We start from the raw sequence: 18,694 nt of genomic DNA on the forward strand, positions 1-18,694 counted from the left end.
TTTTTTTTTTAAAGATTTTATTTATTTATTTGACAGAGAGATAGAGCCAGAGAGCACAAGTGGAGAGAATGGCAGAGGGAGAGGGAGAAGCAGGCTCCCCACTTGAGCAGGGAGCCCGATGCGGGGCTGGATCCCAGGACCCTGGGATCATGACCTGAGCCGAAGGCAGACGCTTAACCATCTGAGCCACCCAGGCGCCACTATACAAATGTTATCTTAAGAAGATGAATATCTCAGGGCACCTGGCTGACTCAGTCAGTAGAGGATGCGACTCTTGATCTCAGGGTTGTGAGTTCGAGCCCCACACTGGGTGAAGAGCCTACTTCAAAACACACACACACACACACACACACACACACACTGAAACTAAAAAAAGAAAGAAAGAAAGAAAAAGGAAAATGAGTATCTCTTTAATTAATAGTACATAATTGTAACACTGAATATTTTGCTAGATAACTGGGAGTATCTCCCATAGTTTCACATGAAACGCCATTTACAGCATCTAATATTGCAGAGAAAGTCTCCAGGAAACAACTTGACTCTTTATTCCTCTCGGGACTCTAACATCTCACTCAGTATTATATCTGCAATAAATCACCAGGAATTTACATGCTTGGATTATGTTATTTCAGTTTCCTACAGAAAATCTTTCACTGAGCTAAGATTTAATGTGACATGAGAGCCGGTGCTTCCACTTTTCAAAACTTACCCTAAGGAAATAATCCAAATATTGACATGCATTTATTTAGCTCTATCCCTGCTTTGTTCCAGAAAGACTCAAAGGCTTGCATAAATTATCAAAATAAAAGAAAATTTAGAATAAGTGGGTAAAGGAAAGAGGACAAAAGGTAGAGGGAAGGACGATACTCTAGGAACAAGGCTGGTATGCTTTATATAAGGTATTCTTTACATTCCAATCCAGGTTTGCTAGATGCATGCCAAAGATTTGGCTCTCTGCATTTATGGCAGCTCATAGCCCTGAGGGAAATACATCCAGTTACCTGATTCCATGAAGAACATAATAACATTAACTGAACATAGTAACATTTACATTACTCAAAAACAAAAGCAAAAAAAACACCCAAACCAAAAAAAAAAAAAAACCAAAAACAAAAATACAAAAAAAACCACAACTATTCCTGGAATTGAAGTGCGAGAAATTTCTCACATGGGTCCTCATAAAGAAAACACAGAACATGAAAAAAAAAAAAAAGAAAAGAAAGAAAGAAAAGAAGAGAAAAAGAAAACACAGAAAATGTAATGAGTAATTATCAGCAGCAGCATTCTTAATATAAATACACTGACACATTGCAAAGGGGCGGCTCTTATCATGTCCATTAATGTGGGTCCATTTCCAACATGAAATTCAATAAAGGCATTTATATGGGAAACTAACTGCAGTTCATCATCCAAAATAGGAAAAGCAATATGTATAAGGATGTTCACTGCAGCATTTTTATAGCGCTAAATGACTGCTAAATTGTAGTAAATCTGAAAATTGAGAGTTAAAAATATAATCATAAAAATTATGTAGTAACAAGAAAAAACATAATGTGATAAGGAAATAAGTGGGATACAAAACTAAGAGAATAGTGTAATTGCAAACATGAGGATGCATCTGGCGGCTCCCATATCCCGGGGCCCTTTACCGCTAAGGGAACCCAGCTGAGGTTCCCTGTGAAAACCGTAACTGCATAAGGGCAAAGATGATTGCATTTGCCAACATAAAAAGATTGGCAGATTTGTGAGTATTTTACTCCCTCTGTTTTCCTAACCAAGAGTAATAAAGGTACAGTGACTTTCAAACTCTTATTTCCTGATTCCTGGTTTTGTTTGTTTTAACCAAGTAATAATTTACTATTTTCTCAGGAGAATGTTTTAGATCTCAAAGCTTTCTGAATGGCATCTTTCTGTCCCCTCCTTGTCAAAACTCTCAGCAAATTTCCCCATGCTGGAGAACTCGGGCCCTGAACTCCTCTTCCCCCCGCCCACTTTCAGTAACTAGCAGACATACTAAATAAAGTGAACATGAAAGTCACTGTGGACTGTAATGAGTGATAATCAAAACACCTTGAAATCAATTTTTATCTTCTTGCGAAAATACAATACCTTGCCCTGGAACATGTGGGCCAACACCTCCATCTTTCTGTGCAAAAGGCAGCACTCTTTATGCATAACAACAAAATGCAATTGGATTATTATTGAGTTATCTGCCTTAAGTGAGCAGTGTGCTCAGTGCTTTTTTATGTAATATTTTATTTAATCCTGCTAACAACCCCGAGGGAATGTTCATCACATTACAGAGGAGAAACTAAAGTGTATAGAGTGATTAAGTAATTTGCCCCTGGATACAAAGCAGATAAATATTAGTGCTATGATTCAAAAGCAGGTGATGAAACTCTGAATCCCACAGTCTTACACCAACTGATCCTTACACTAACTGTCTCCCTCGACTGCCAAACAGTATTTTCAGGCAGTTCCCAAAAGGCAGTGCTCACAGCTCTGGAAGCGAGTAAATGTATTGCTACTCTTGAATCACGAGGTGATGATGCTGCTGCAGATAAGTCTTATTTCTGCAACTGACATCTTTTAAAGGGAAACATAGGTTGAACATCCCTCCTTGAAACATTGTACCCCATCTAATACCATGATTCTAATTTCTCATTCTCACTGTGCTTCAGGCTTCTCCACCTCCATCTGCTCCTTCAACATTGGTTCAGACCCGGGACATCACATAATCTGTCACAACCCGTTTTGGGTGTTACTGCAGACATTCAGCTTCCGATGACTATAATGAATATTGGTGACTCCCTGTGCAATGATGCCCTCTCTCTTGCCTTCTAGATCCCTCAGGCACCTCAAATGTACCGAATCAAAATTTTAATTCACATGATCTTACTCCCCAAGTTTCCTCCCCGCTGGAATACTCTATATCTCAGTGAATGGCACTGCCATCCTGAAACCCAGTTAAACTAGAGGTTTTGGGGACACCCTGGTTTCCTCTCTCCTCCAGAATTCTCATCTCTGACTGAGCATTACGCCTGCCAGTCTATACTCCCCACCACCACCACCTTGGGAAGTGCCCCTCAATTTCTCTCTCCCGGACTATTGCAGTAAGCTCAGATACTGCTTTCCCTGTCCCCAGCATCACTGTCCTTCTGCCACACTCACCCAAATAGTCTTCTAAAACCTAAATCTGAACTCGTCATTCTCCTCTTGAAAGCTCTTCCAGTGTTTCCCATTGCCTAAGTTCAGACACCTTGAGACAGTTCTCTGCTGCACCCTATCTTCAAGGTTTAAACACTTATCTTAGTTTCCTAAATGCACTATGCAGTTTCCCGTTTCTGTACATTTGTACAAACTGTAAACTCCAACTAGAATGCCATTCTATTTATGTATTCGAGACAGATTCTTTTTTCAGGGCCCAGCCCAGGCATCTCCTCCTCTGTTAAGCCTCCTGGTCTAAGCAAGCGAAGTGGCTCACTTGGTCCTTTGGATCTCACTGTACATTGACTTCTGCTATTGAATTCATTCCACAGTGTTGCCCCCATATATTGTTGGGGAGCAAGAATTCCTATCCCCTCAAAGGCCCTTCTAGGACTAAGAACCAAATTGACATGGAGACAGATTAACAGGAGAAAAACAAATTTAATATAAGCCTACATATGGGGAATTCACACACACATGGAAATTCCAAAGACAGCGAAGCTAAATGAGGTATATATGTCATTCTGAACTAAAGAGAAGGGGGTAGGGGTCTGGGATTTCAGAGGAAAGAAATGTACTTCACAGGGTTATAAGAAGAGCAGATGTTTAGTAATTAGATGTTTGCCCTGCCATACAGATGGGTCACACAGATAAAATGTATCTTTGTTAATAACCCATATTCTGGAAAGGCCCTAATTTAGATTCTTCTGTGTGCTTAAGGGAGGGACAAAAGTTTCTCTTGAGCTTGCAGAGCCTCAGGTGCCTTCAGCTCAAAATAATCCACATGCCAAAGTGGCACACTCAGGGCGGGGGGGAGGGGAGGACCTGTCCTGAACCCCTTCAGTATTTACGGTGCACCTCTTCTACTGGATTCTGAGCCCTTCAATTGCATTTATTTATATAAGGCATGTCAATGAATCATTCTTTCTTGGCCTTTGCCATGGCTTCCAATAGGTGTAACATCCTTCCCCAACTCACTGACTTAGCACGTAGCTATGTGATTCCTTTGGTGTGGGGGCAAACACACCTATGCCACATCCTAGCAGAAGCTTTAAATAGTCGGAATAGTTTGCCCTCCTCTTCTTTGCTCTGTCCCCATCTTCTGCTCTCCACCCTGAGAGTGCCCTATCCCAGACAGCCGCTGGGCTCCCCCAGCCTGAGTCCCAGAATGAAAGCTACATGGCGCTGAACCTAGGCCTGGTACCACGGACAGAGCCTCGCCAAGCACAATCAAATTTACTCATGCAAATGAGTAAACCACCAAATTTCAGGGCAAAAACTAGCTTTAAAGAAAGCAGCATGATTTCTGAGTAATATTTAAAAGAGGTCAAAAGATCCAATTTTGAAGGTAGCTACACCTTGCTCATACCTACTTGTGTTACCTTGGCCAAGTAACTTCTATCTGACCTCCAATTCCTTCAATTATAAAATGAGTGTCTGGACTAGTTGATCCTAAAGTCCTTTTCAGTTCAAATTCTCTAATTCTACTGTTCTAGCAAGGAGCTTTACAGTAATAAATATAGTCATTGCAACATTTGAATGTGGTGGAGAAAAATTATGATTTCTACTTCCTGAAGGAGAAAACTAAGACACAAACTTAAACAGTTAGATGAAATGTGAAAATCCTGGGGGTACGGCATTGTGACAGAGGCCCACCCAGGGAAACGTGGCGGGTTATACATATTTATATATGATGGTAAACATGCTTGATACTTGAGATTCTACCCTATTCGCTGGGCATCCCTCCCACCCTTGAAAGCAGCTTCATTATTATACCTAATCCTTGTTTTTTACAACCTAAATTACCAAAACTAGCAAAACAAAATGCTGAAACTACACCACAAATTTCAAAGAGAAAAGAATAAAACCAGTATCTTCTTAGGTTCATCCCACACAGCAATTAACATAGTTTCACGGTCCCTTTGTTATGCCTAGACAGCAAGCGGCCATGATGGGCCAAATAGTCTGAGGGCTCATTATTGCTCCGGTTTGAATGCTAATGCCAATGGCAAATATATTGCTTGCATTGTGCCAGGCAATGTCCTAAGTACTTTTCCTGTACTATATTAACTCATCTAATCCAAAGAACAGCACCAAGACATAGATACCATATATTTTTTAAGATTTTATTTATTTGAGAGAGAGTATGAGCCATGGTGGGGGGTGGGGGCAGCGGGAAGCAGACTCCCCACTCCCCACTGAGCAGGGAGTCCGATGCGAGGCTGGATCCCAGGACTCCCAGATCATGACCTGAGCCGAAGGCAGACGCTTAACTGAGCCACCCAGGTGCGCTGGTAGATACTATTTTTAATCATCATTTTGCTGAAGAGGGAACTGAGGCACAGGGAGGCTGAGTGATTTGCCCAAAGCCACACTGTATAAGAGGAAGAATCCAACCCAAACAACGAGGCTACAGAGCTCATAATCATAAACTGTAATACTTTTAATGGGAGAATCCAACTAAAGCTCTGATGACCTCATCTTCCCAGCCTAGATTTTCTTAGCATAAAATTCTGCTTCCAAATTTCTTTCAAACTGCCATTGTAAGAAGCAATTCTCATTTCTACTCCAATCCATCATTATTCTGTATAGTAAAACAAAGTGTTTTCCTTGATTTCAACTATTTGCTTACTCTTGTAGAAACCAGAGTAACACAGCACATCTACAGATATCTTTCCTATATAAGCGTGTCTTTTATATTTAGTTGGCACTTCTCTCCCACTGCCGACTAGAGTGTACACTTCATGAGGGCAGAGACTGTTTGCCATTGTAGCTCAGCCCTCTGAATACTAACTGCACATAATGGGCATTAAACAAGTATTGACTGACTGAATGAATGAATGAATGGATGGATGAATCACAAGTTCCTGAAGGCCTGGATTATCATTTTGTTCAGGATTACACACATAAGAGATAAATCGAAAATAATGCTTACTAAAATTATATAAAAATAGGAATATAATTTTCATTTTTTCTCCTTTAATGCTTTTGCCTCCTCCATATTTTACTTCTAGCAAAACATTTTTTAAAGCATCTGATAGGTGATAAGGAGCTAGTTCTGCAGAGAGAAGGGATTTAAAGAAAGTTCCTGTCCTGCTAACACAAATAGAAAAATAAATTTAGTACCTGCCATGCATAGGCTTTTAAGACAACAGAATACTTTTTCAGATTGTAGCTCCTGTGCCAAAGTTTCTAATAACATAATGCAAAGCACGTTTCTAAAATGCATTAGAAATGACTTCGTGATTGATGCGATGCTGATAAATAGTTATAAAGTAGCTAATATGCATATATCATTTTAAATACATAGTTTAAAATTAGAGCTATTAATTTATTAAACTGGACTGTATTTATTTCACTCACTTACTACATCATGAACACATTTTGTGTAACTATCACCACATAGTAACTAGATATCTTCATCATTAAGAAAATTTAAACTTTGGTCAATTTTTTGACATGAATAAAGTAAAATTACTGCAGTAGGATGTGTTTCCATTTATAGCACAGGCTGCTGAAGATATTTTAAAATTGCAAACTTGTTTTCAACTAAAATCAGATATTCCTTCCCTTCCCATAAATTAATGGGTCATGAAACCTAAAAACAAAAACAAAACAAAAATCTCCTGTATTTTCTGTAATGGCATGTTATCTCCTGACGTGCCACAAGAGGGAGCAAAGCCCCAAAGCAAGGGTCTGATTGAAAGCCCTCCAACGACCCATAGTTGTAAAGAGTGTAAGCAGAAAGTAGAAGCCAGCATAGTGTTTTGGTTTTAAAAGAAAGATAGACATAAAGCATTCAGCATTGTAGACAGGGTCTCTGTTTGTATAAACACTATATGAAATATGCTGGTTAGGTTTCTTCAGGATTCTTTCTACAGGATTTTTTCAAATATTTTTTTGCCACTTAAGAGTAACTAAAAGAAATCGTTTAGATGCTTAATTTAAGAATCAGGCAGCCTTGAAATGCAAACATTTAGTTATTCCCTGAAGTATAAACTGGACGAGAATGCTCAAGACAAGAATGCTCAGTGGAAAAGAGGAAGAATTAAAAGGTCTGTGGGTCACTGACTCATTTCCAGAGCCAAGATTAATTTCCTGTTCGATCCAAAACTCAACATCACGCCTTCTCAAATGTTCTTCTCTTTGCCTCCTGCTGTCTTCCACTGCTCAACTTTTCTTTTGATCTTTCCCCTTTGTCCCAGTTTGAGATCATTAAGTTTATATGTTATCTGGGTCCAAGATCTAGAGAGACCTGGGTTCAAATCTCAGTTCGGGCATTGGCTTGCTATTCAAAAATAAAACTCATATTGACTTGATCATGATCACATTTATAATATATACAGTCTACTACCTTGATAGTTATTCAAGCATACAGGTAGTAATGGATGAATGATTTACAGATCTCTACTTTGTCAAAGTGCTCAAAATAATTCCCATTTTCATCTAAGGAGCATCATCTGATTTTTTTCAAAGTAAGAAAGGTTCTTAACAATGGCCATTATCTGAACAAAAAAAATTAATTTTGTGCACACTATTTTCCACTTACTTCTACTCACTATTAGGTAGTGTTGACTGTTGTCTCATTCCCTGTAATGCCCTCCCTTCTTTTTTTTTTTAAGATTTTATTTATTTATTTGACAGAGAGAGACAGCAAGAGAGGGAACACAAGCAGGGGGAGTGGGAGAGGGAGAAGCAGGCTTCCCGCGGAGCAGGGAGCCAGATGCGGGGCTCGATCCCATAACCCTGGGATCATGACCTGAGCCGAAGGCAGGCGCTTTACGACTGAACCACCCAGGTACCCTGATTGCCTCCCTTCTAAATCCAGGAAATAATTGTTCTCTTCTCTGGGTGCTAAATGCACTTTGCATATAAGTGCTTTATATGCATAATAATCAAATGCTTGTTATAGTGTGAGCTAGTTGTTTATATAATTATGCCACATAACATACACAAAAGAAAGGTTCACGATGAAGGGGTGAATGAATAAATCAACGAATAAATGATTAAAAATAGTTCAAAATAAATATTCCTCCCAATATTTTTTAAAATTGCTTTTCTATATAAAGAAAAGTGAAGGGCACCTGAATGGCTCAGTCGGTTGAATGTCCAACTCTTGATTTTGGCTCAGGTCATGATCTCAGGGGCCTGGAATCAAGCCTCTTAGCAGGGAGTCTGCTTGTCTCTCAGTCCCTCTGCGCCTCCCCGCCCCTGGCTCTCTCTCTTTCACTCTCTCTCTCAAATAAATAAATCAATCTTTAAAAAAAAAGAAAAAAGCAAGGCAAGAAAAAAATTAGTAGCAAACTCTTCAAATGATTCAACCTTTAGTAAACAAACATCTATCAAAAAAAATTTTCTACATGCAAGACACTGTGCTAAGTCCTGAGTACTTTGCTCATTTCAGAAAGTAAAAAAAAAAAAGGTTAGAAAGAGGGGAAGTTCAAGGGATGGTCATGTAATAGCTGGTGTTCACCTTGTAGGAAGCACAGTTTGACTACAGAGAATAGGAAAGATTAGGCTGAGAGACGGCCTTGAGCAGTACTATAAAGGGCTGAAATGTCAAGGTAGATAAAAATTTATGGGGTATGCAAAGGAGAGTTATCAAAGGCTTTGACTCTTCTAGATAAAAGAGATTAATGAGATACAATATCCAAATGCAATGCATAATCCTTTACTGCATCAAAACACAAATAAATAAACAAAGAGCTAGCAGGGACATTAGGAGAGATTTGAGTATATACTCTATAATAGATAATATTGTTCCATCAGTGTGAAATTTCTTGAGTTTAATAATGGTATTATGGTAATGTAAAAGTATGTCCTTATTCCTAGGACATACATACTAATACTAAAGTTTTCAAAGGTGAAGTAACATGATATCTGCAACTTCTATATAAATGTCCATATAAAGAGACATATATCAATATATGAATGATGAAGAGAAGATAAATGTCACAAAGTATTAAAACTGGTGAATTGGAGTGAAGGTATACAGTTACCTTTTTAACTTTATCAATAAGATTCGGGGGAAAAAGACTTGATATTGTGGGTTTTTATTTATTTATTTATTTATTTAGTCTTTCATCAGTGGTGAATTTTTCTTTTTTTTAAAATGTTTATATTGAGTTTTGGTGTGGGAAAAGAAGGGTGTGGAAAAGAATTCTAAAACCAACTCAATTTTCATTCTTTTGAAATTATTTTTTTCCTGGATGCTCACAGAATTCTTCGTTTACCCCAATACTAAATTATTCTGAAAAGACACACTAGGTACGGATCTTTTTACATGCAACAATGTGAGTCCTTTTAATCGACAAGCACAGATTTTCTTTTTTAACTCAAGAAAGTTTTCTTCTACTACATATTTAACTGTTGCTTCCAATTAATTATTCTTATAAATGTCAAGAAAAGTCTCCTGTTTGCACATTATCTGCCCTCACAAATTTTCACGTTTTTCTTCTGTGTCTGAGAGCATCTCAAGTCTCTCTTTACATCCCTAAGGTGACAACTTTGCTGTTTGCTATCTCCATCTTTTGCCTTTTTGTGCTGCTTTTTATGCCTAATTTCTTGGAATTTGTATTTTCTTGAATTTTATAACTGCAAATCAAATGCTTTCAAAAATTTTCTTCTGTTCCTTTTAGTGAATATGTCTCCAAAGGATGAGTTTTCTGTACATCTTCAGCTTACCATTTATCATCTCTTATACTAGGATTTTTTTCCCAAACCACATCTTACAGAAAAAGAAATGATTCTCTAATCAAGTGGTTTGGGAAACTCTGGGTTGAAAAGTTAAGTTTCTTTGCTATAGGACTTCTAAGACTTTCATGTGCTTTGTCGAGTCAGGGCAGAGGCAATGAGGTGTTCTTCAAATGCATTTAACCCCTAAACCTGTTCTATGGGTCATTTTCAGCTTATCAAAGATTTAACGTGCTGAAACATAAGTTGGGAAAGTTTGTTATTGAGTGTACAGAATCTCATTACTTCTATTTTCCCCCCATTATACTCAATGAAAAGAAACTTGGCATTTCAAAAAAAAAACATATGCACAGGTCCTCCTCTCCATCCAGTTGAATAAGCGTACATTTCCTTCTCTTAGTGCATGCACAGCAGGGCTGCTAACGCACCCAGTATGATGGTATTAGGAAGTGGGCCTTTGGGAGGTGCTTAGGTGTGGATGAGGCCATGAAGGTGGAAGCTCATGCAGGGATAGGGAGGTGCTTAGGTGTGGATGAGGCCATGAAGGTGGAAGCTCATGCAGGGATAGGGAGGTGCTTAGGTGTGGATGAGGCCATGAAGGTGGAAGCTCATGCAGGGATAGGGCCCTTCTAAGGAGAGGAAGAGACCAGAGCTCACATGCAATGTCTTTCTCTCTGCCATGCGAGGATATAGCAAGAAGGCAGCCAGCTACAAACCAGGAACACTGGTCTGTGGTACTTTGTGATAGCATATCAAACCAAGACAGTAATGCTGAGTTGTTTGTTCAACCAGAAGAATGCATGAAAAACACAATTACAAGAGAGAAGAGTTCTCATTTCTCTCTTTCTATAAGGTTAAATTCACCTAGTTTGCAGCACACTGTCATTGCCCGTCAACTTCCATCTGTATAACATTTACTGTGCGGGAAGTGGCTGTCTCACTTGGATGCAGAGAAGGAGGGGGCAACCAATGGATGCCAAGGGAAGACCCAAACCACTAAGTCATTCCACTCAGGACAGCAGTGGCTGCCTGGTTTCCTGGTAGCAGCATATCCTGCCTCAGAAACACACACTGAGCACAGGTCAAACCATCCCCCCTTCTTCTTTATGATTAGATGTGAAAGTCAAAATCTGTTCCAGCCACTTCTATGTCAGTTCATCTACATTCACACTGAAGTGGGGAGAATATCTACCCAGAGTCTAACAAATCATCAATGGACAGACTCCATTTACAGAGCTGCTCTGATTCTGTATCTCTTATGTATGTTCTTTTTTAAAAAATATTTTATTTATTTATTTGAGAGAGAGAACGAGCATGAGTGTGGGGCGGAGGGGAGTAAGAGGGAGAAGCAGGTTCCCCGATGAGCAGTGAGCACAAAGCAGGGCTCCATTCCAGGACCCAGAGGTCATGACTGAGCCGAAGTCAGCTGCTTAACGGACTGAGCCACCCAGGTGCCCCTCTTATGTATATTCTTGAATATAAAACCGGAGGATGCTAGCTCAAATAATTTCAGCTAGCCACTATTTCCAACTAGAAGTACAAAATGGGACAAAATGTAAATAATCAGTTTAATCTGGCAACTAATAAAATGAAAAAAATAACAGCATGGAATACATCATGAATTACAAAAAGGTAGCAGTTTCCCCGACCTCCACATGACTTATCAACTTCCCACTTATTTATTTAATATCTGGAATTTATTATTGTAACATTACATTCAAAAAGCAATAATAATTTGCATCATTTCTTTTTTGTGTTTTCCTCCAAATAGTTCAAAATATTCATACAGAAAAAAAAAGGTTTTTTTTTTTAATAAATAAAACAAGGTAAGCAAAACCAGAAACGAAAATTAAGATGAATTAGTATGTGGTGTTCAGAGACAAATGAAAGAAGAAGAAAAAAAATAGAAGCAAACCCCTAAAGAATACTGTGGCTTCTAGAAATGTCAGTCATGGATTTTCAATAAGAGAGAAGATTTTTCCATGAGCCAGTGCCCTAGAGAAAAGGTTCTTTGCCTGTGCATCTGTGTATGTATACATACAGACAGAAACACAGATATATGTACTACATAATAAAATGTTTATTTAACTTTATAGAGTATTTAAAACATTTGAAATATAATTTATCAGTAGTAATGTTAAGAAAAAGAAATGTTAAGAAATGCCCTAACTCACAAAAAAAGCCACTTGTTATTATAGGCAATGATATTTGCAATTAAGCTGAATACAACTAAATTATGACTTTAATTAAAAGGCATTTTCTAAGATGGCACCAACATATTTAAAATTTAATACATTTTATATGAGATACTGGAGTTATTAACATAAAAATTTCTTTCTGCAGCACGTGCACTTTTTGAAAAGCAAAACATCTTTAACCAATATCAAAATGGTCCCAGAATCCATAGAAATCTCATGGCGTAATAAATTCAAGGAGCAATTTTTTCCAATCATTTAATACCGGCTCCTACTTGAGATACACAATTGTATTTACATTCATGGTTAACGGTAATAGAACTGTTGACACACTCTTGTGGCCACTATGCCCACATTAATTTTAAACGAAGAACGAATGGATGGCTCAGGGGACTGGTATGAAACACACAGACTATTGCTGTTGGGCCAGCAACAGATGAGCATGAATCAGCAGATCTCAAGATGTCTGGGCATAATAATGGTATCTCAGGGGGTCAGTGGAAGGGAGTTTGGGTCTAAACCCTGTGCCAGGCAGACAGACAGAGGTCATACTACAAGTGATGTCCTTTTCCAATTTGATCCTGTCTACAAAAGTCTCATTACCTGGAAACAACTGACCTGTCAAGGTGAGAAATAGTCTGTCTAAAATAAGCCTGAAGCTCCGCAAATAGGATTATTTGTGATCTTGCACGGTCCAGACTTCAGAGGTGTAAGAAAGTGACAATGGCCTTACTTATCTCTGCTCCTGGTGGACCGTAGGGTAAAGAGGTCAGTGTTTGAGCATCTGCTGGCTTTACAAATGATACGGTAACTGTGGAGATAGAGAGGAAGAAAGTAACAGAAGCAAAACACGTGTGTGTCTTCTGCCCAAGGAGTTTATAATCTAGTTTGAGAAGCACATTTTTACCTACAGTGAAAGAGGTGCTCATAAATGTAAATGAAATCTTGGAATATGAAAGTTCGATGTGAAGGACAGACACAAGGTCAACACGAAAGGGTGAGCATCTTCCCTGACGAAGCTGCTGTTCTCATTAGCCTTTGAGTTACCCTCAGAATTAATTTATAAGACATGCAGAAATATTTACAAAGTTGTATCACTTTGTATCCATGGTATCACTCAGGTTAATCAACCATATTATTCAGAAAGTTGCTTCAGATAACTCCGGCCACTTTCAAGCGTCAAAGCTACCCTCAATGAGTAAACACATAGTCGCCCCAGCCAAGGGCCTTTAATGAAAGTGATATCGGGCGCCTGGGTGGCTCAGTTGGTTAAGCGACTGCCTTCGGCTCAGGTCATGATCCTGGAGTCCCAGGATCGAGTCCCTCATCGGGCTCCCTGCTCGGCAGGGAGTCTGCTTCTCCCTCTGACCCTCCCCCCTCTCATGTGCTCTCTCTCATTCTCTCTCAAATAAATAAATAAAATCTTAAAAAAAAAAAAAAAGAAAGTGATATCTTTCCTATAAGACACTTCTACCCTTTGTGCATACTTTAATCAAGGGCAATCTATTACTTGGAAGGGCAAAAACAGTGATTTGGTTCCAATTATCTCTATTTACTTTAAAATTAAAATATGTCACTACAGAGGCCCATCTTATATTCTTAAGAAGAGACTTCACAGCAATCACAAACTATCATAAGTGCATATTCCATGGGACGGACATGTTCACTGTAATGGAAATTTATCATAGTAAGTACTCTGCTCAAATTCAGCAGAAACAAGTCAAAAAAAAAAGAGAGAGAGAGAGAGAGATAATGGCTACTTGTATGTTCACCATATGTGCATTGCCTCAAACATCTCTAAGCGTTCTTGCCTTGGTCTTTTCTCCTCTCCCACTTAAGCCATCTCCTCCTATATTTCTCATCTTGACACTATCCCCCCCTCACTCAAGTCAGAGATTCGAGAGTCATCCTCGATTCTGCGTCCCAATAGTACCCCATTTCTGATCAGCCACCAACTCCTGTCAGTTCCATCTTCTAATTATTTCTCACCTCCCTTTCCTACTCTCTCTTGCCATACATCTGCCCTGGTTCAGGCTGTCATCTGTGGAGATAAGCAGGACTCTCTAGTGAAGAACCCTAGGAGTTCATTCTTGATTGTGTGGCAAGGACCCACTGGGCCTGTTTCACTGTCACCCTCTATCAGGAGGAGGGGCGGCACCTAAACTCCACTTCCAAGAGATCCCATGGTTTCCTTGGGTGAAAAAGGAGCTGCAGTTTCCACCATGCCCAAAGCCCATACGTGGTGAGATTTCCAAACAACCTGGCAAATAGTTGATATCCAAGCCCAGACTGCTCAGCACCAAGACAAAGCTGCTGTTGCGAGTCCTCGGGCAATTCCCACACTTGCCCCATAAGAAAAGCTGAGCAACAGAAGGGCCTTGTGGCTTCTGGGGCTGCCCTGTGCCTGAGCGGAGCCTCAGTGGGACCAGCTGAGCTTGGGTCCCATTGCCCCTCTGTGCGGAATGCTGATGAACTCTGCCACCTTGCACCTGCGATTTCAAACAGTGACAAGTGATGCCACTGTGTTTGCCTGTCACTCCTCCGCAGACAATTACCTGTAAACCTCGTCCCTTCTCCACATGCTCTCGAAGGTCAGACAAGGTCACTTTCTGCCTAAAACTTCCCCCTGTAGAACAAGGTCCAAATTCCTCACATGGTATACAAGGCCCTAAACGGTGTAGCTCCAACTTTCCTTTCCAGGCTCATTTTCTACTATTCCTTCTCTCCTCTCCTCAACTCCATCCCCACTACACATGCACACACACACACACACATACATACACACACACACCCCACAGACATACAACCCTGTGCACTTGCCTTCCCACACTGCTACCTGGCAACAGAAATTGGCCAGAACACAAATGCTTCCTCCTCTGTGAAACCTCTTTGCCCTCCTCCTTAGAGACTGGGTCCCTGCCCCCTCCGCCTCTCACTAGAAAGCTTATAATCTTCCTAAAGACTGGCTGGGTCCAGGGACTGTGCCCTGCTGTCTTCACTGCGCTTCACCTAGCAAAGGCCTGGCCCATGGTAGGCACCCGAATGTTTGTTGAAGAAATAAGCAAACGTATAAATAAATGATGTCAACTCCTGAATGCATCTCCTTGAATACTGCTGAGGAGCTTGTTTGCCTCGTGTCCTCAATGTCGTCATTTTTCAACTATCTTCAATCTGTTACCGCTTGCTCTTGAAAGGGTTTCACTGAGGACTAATCTGGAATTCCCTCTACTACTCTGGAGGCTTTTGTATGCAGAGTTGCCTAAAGTAAAATTACAATGTGCAATGCAGAATCTCTTCTGAAAAACCTACCTGCAGCTCAGTTTTAGCCCTCAAAGTGTATTTTCTTTAAAGTGTATTTTAAACAATAATATAAATGTGTATAGAACTCAAACATCAACTTTGTATTAACGGTAATAACAATAATGACTCTTTAAAGGACTTGATTGAAGTCAAAAAATAGCCAAACAAGTTGACATGCAATCGAAATTTTATATTTTTTATCAGAAAAACAATTCACTACCAGTGACAAATAACAGTAGGGCTACTAAAACTACCTGTCAGGCATCAAAGAAGACAGATTCTCTGGCTACCACATATAATATGTAGTATCCAAAAGTGCTGCTGTAATTCACAGCTAATTAATGTCTTGCCATTATGAGAAGTGTCATGGCTCTAACTCTCTTTCCAGATCTACTCAGACCTCAGAAGAGCCGACACAACAAGGATCACAACAGGCCAATTAGCACCCACCCCAACCTTGGGCTGCTGCTTCTCCAGCCCGCCCCAGCATCAATAAATCATGCTCCATCATGAAGCTCTTCTGACAGCTGCAAGCCAATGCCACCCAAGGAATAAAAACAATACTTCTAAGGAAAACGCATGTGGGAAAGACAGGGATAGAAAAGGGGTATTATTTGCCTTCCTTTGGCAGCACACAAGTCAGCAAAATGGAAGACCATCAATTCAGACTGATTAAGGGGACAACTGCGCTAAGAAATAAATCCATGGTATATCTGAAGAACCTCAATGGTAATCAACAGTCAGCAGTTGGGCTGTTTGTTGGTGTATTTGTTTGTTTTAATGTGGGCATACTGAAGACCTTTTTCCTTCCATTTTTCTCTTGGATCACCCTCCTTCTGGCTAATAAGAAAATTTTCCTTTCAGTAGAATATAATGGTCGCATTTACTTTGTCCCCCAGTGAATACACAGCAATCAGATAATTTGTTTGAAAGACTCTAAATCATTTGACTTCCTTCAAAAAGAATATATAATGATATGCTGGTTTCCAAGCAAGGCCTACAAAGCTTCCTAAATCTATAAGCAAGCGCTAGAGTATTCTCAGCACATAAAAACCAATATCCTTATAATTTTGTTCTAAGCCTGTAAAGCTGTTTTGTTCCATAATATTCTACTTAGAAAGTGTTCAGAACAGTCACTGCAGCCTGGGCATTATTCAAACAGATAACTCAAGCAATTCTACTTTTAGTTTGTTTTCCTCATGGAAATCTTCTTCTCTATGTTTAATGCTAATCTAAAACATATAATCTAGCTCTTAGCTAAATAATGATTACTTAATTTTGCATATAAGTATTGGGAAAGCCAAATAAACAAACATGGATGCATTTAAATTAGGAATTCTCTTCTATCTCTTATCATTAAGCATAGAGATTTCCCAAAAGACTCGTTTTTATTCCTCTGAGTATAATATTCTCATGGAAATCTTCAAATATTTATCTATAAGGATATTCACTGCATCATACTTTATTAGCAGCAAGATAGCTAAAAATAATGAAAATACATAAAACATGAAATAGATTAAATGATGAATTACCCATACAATGGAAGGTTATGTGGTTTCTAAAAATAATGATGTAGAAGAATATGAAAGGACATGCAAAATTGTTCACAGGACACTGAGAGACAGAATAAGAAAAATGCAGCCTAGATCCACTGTGTGTGTGTGCACACACAAATATGTGTGTGTGTATATATAAATATAGATATGCATATATACACATATCTATATTTACTTTTTTTCCTTACAAGATGATCTCCATTTATTTTCTGAATATGAGTGTGTGTTTGTTTAAATAAATATACTTACAGGTGAAGCACAGAAAAAAAGCTTGCCAGGAAAGGTATTTCGATATTAAAAATACATCTTCAGAAGGTGATAATTTTTATTCTTCTTTGAGCTTCTCTATTTATATAACAATGTCATGATCAGAAAAAAGTTATTAGATCTAATAAAATATTCATGTATGTCACCTGGGTGTGTACAGGTGTGCCCTGGTATGAAGTCACAGGCTGATGGGGCATCAATTCTAATTGGCGAATGCCCATCCTGTATCAGTCATTGTATTTTATTATCATCTTAGGTATAAGCAAGATTAGAAAGGTCAGTGCCACATCATACTGGAGCACATTTCAAAAATGGTAATCAGAACAGCATCCTCTAAGGAGGGGTGGATTGAAGCCAAACAATTTGAGAACACCATATTAACTTGGTGCAGGATGAGTCAGGGGCTGAAGGATGGAGCCTCTGAAAGAAGGTGCTTCAACACCTCTGCCCTTAATCCTTTCCAGCTCCCATCCATCTGCCCCGATATTTGGACTGCCTAGTGTAAGTAAGACAAATGGGTCCCCAACACACACAGTCTGGCCGAAGTTCAGGTTCAATCAAAGTTCCTAGGACATGTGAGCTCAGGGCCTCCTTCCCCGGTGCACCTTGGAGGCTGTTCTGACTTCAGCTCACTGAGCCAGGCAGACAAAATAAGGTGCCTGGGCATCGTGTTTAATAAACATTTACTGCAGGGCAACAGGGATAAAGGAAGGCAAAATCCCTTCCCCCAAGGTTTATATCTAGACAGAGTGCACACTTTAAAGGGGATAATAGCACACAATGCGCCTAGACAAAACAGAGGTCAGAGCAGAGTAAGGAGAGAAAGTCTCACATGACAGATGGTCTGGATGGTCTTGAAGAAAGGACGTTCTGTACCTTGCAACATACACCAAGAAACAGATTCTTTAAAGATTCCTTTATTTATTTTAGAGAGAGAGAGAGCATGAGCAGGAGGAAGGGCAGAGGGAGAGAGAGAGAATCTCAAGCAGACTCCCTGCTGAGTGTGGAGCCTGACCCAGGTTGGTGGGGGCTCCATATCATGACCCTGACATCGTGACCTGAGCCAAAACCAAGAGTTGGATGCTTAACCGACTGAGCCACCCAGGCGCCCCAAGAAACAGATTCTTGAAGGCAGAGACATGCATGTAAGCACCTGTAACTATCAAAGACAATTCTCAGGTGTTTCTTCCTTCCTAAGACAATGTAAAGTAAACATGTATTTGACTCTTAGTTAGAAAACGAACTACATTTGGCTAAATTTTACACATCATGGAGTTAACCAAATGCAATTGCATCCAGCATTTCAATTCATTTTCTATTTACTGGGCAAAGACAAATGAAATGCAAAAACTCAAACTATATTGGGGAAAGATCAATTTTGACAACAATGTAGTTTTCACTTTTTGCTTATCATTTCCCTAGAAGGATAGTCCCTTAGATAAGACAAAAGTGAGAAAATGCGGCCAGATCTATATG

At 39.5% G+C, this 18,694-nt stretch overlaps 1 protein-coding gene across 2 annotated transcripts in view; it reads right to left on the reverse strand.

Moving 5' to 3' along the window:
• Window positions 1-18,694, reverse strand: part of FRK (fyn related Src family tyrosine kinase) — a 104,227-nt gene that overhangs the window by 30,340 nt on the left and 55,193 nt on the right. The gene's annotated exons all lie outside the window — the stretch shown is intronic.

The sequence above is a fragment of the Leptonychotes weddellii genome, chromosome 8 (assembly GCF_054177405.1).
Source record: "Leptonychotes weddellii isolate Sample4059 chromosome 8, ASM5417740v2, whole genome shotgun sequence".
In the NCBI taxonomy this organism is placed as follows: Eukaryota; Metazoa; Chordata; class Mammalia; order Carnivora; family Phocidae; genus Leptonychotes; species Leptonychotes weddellii.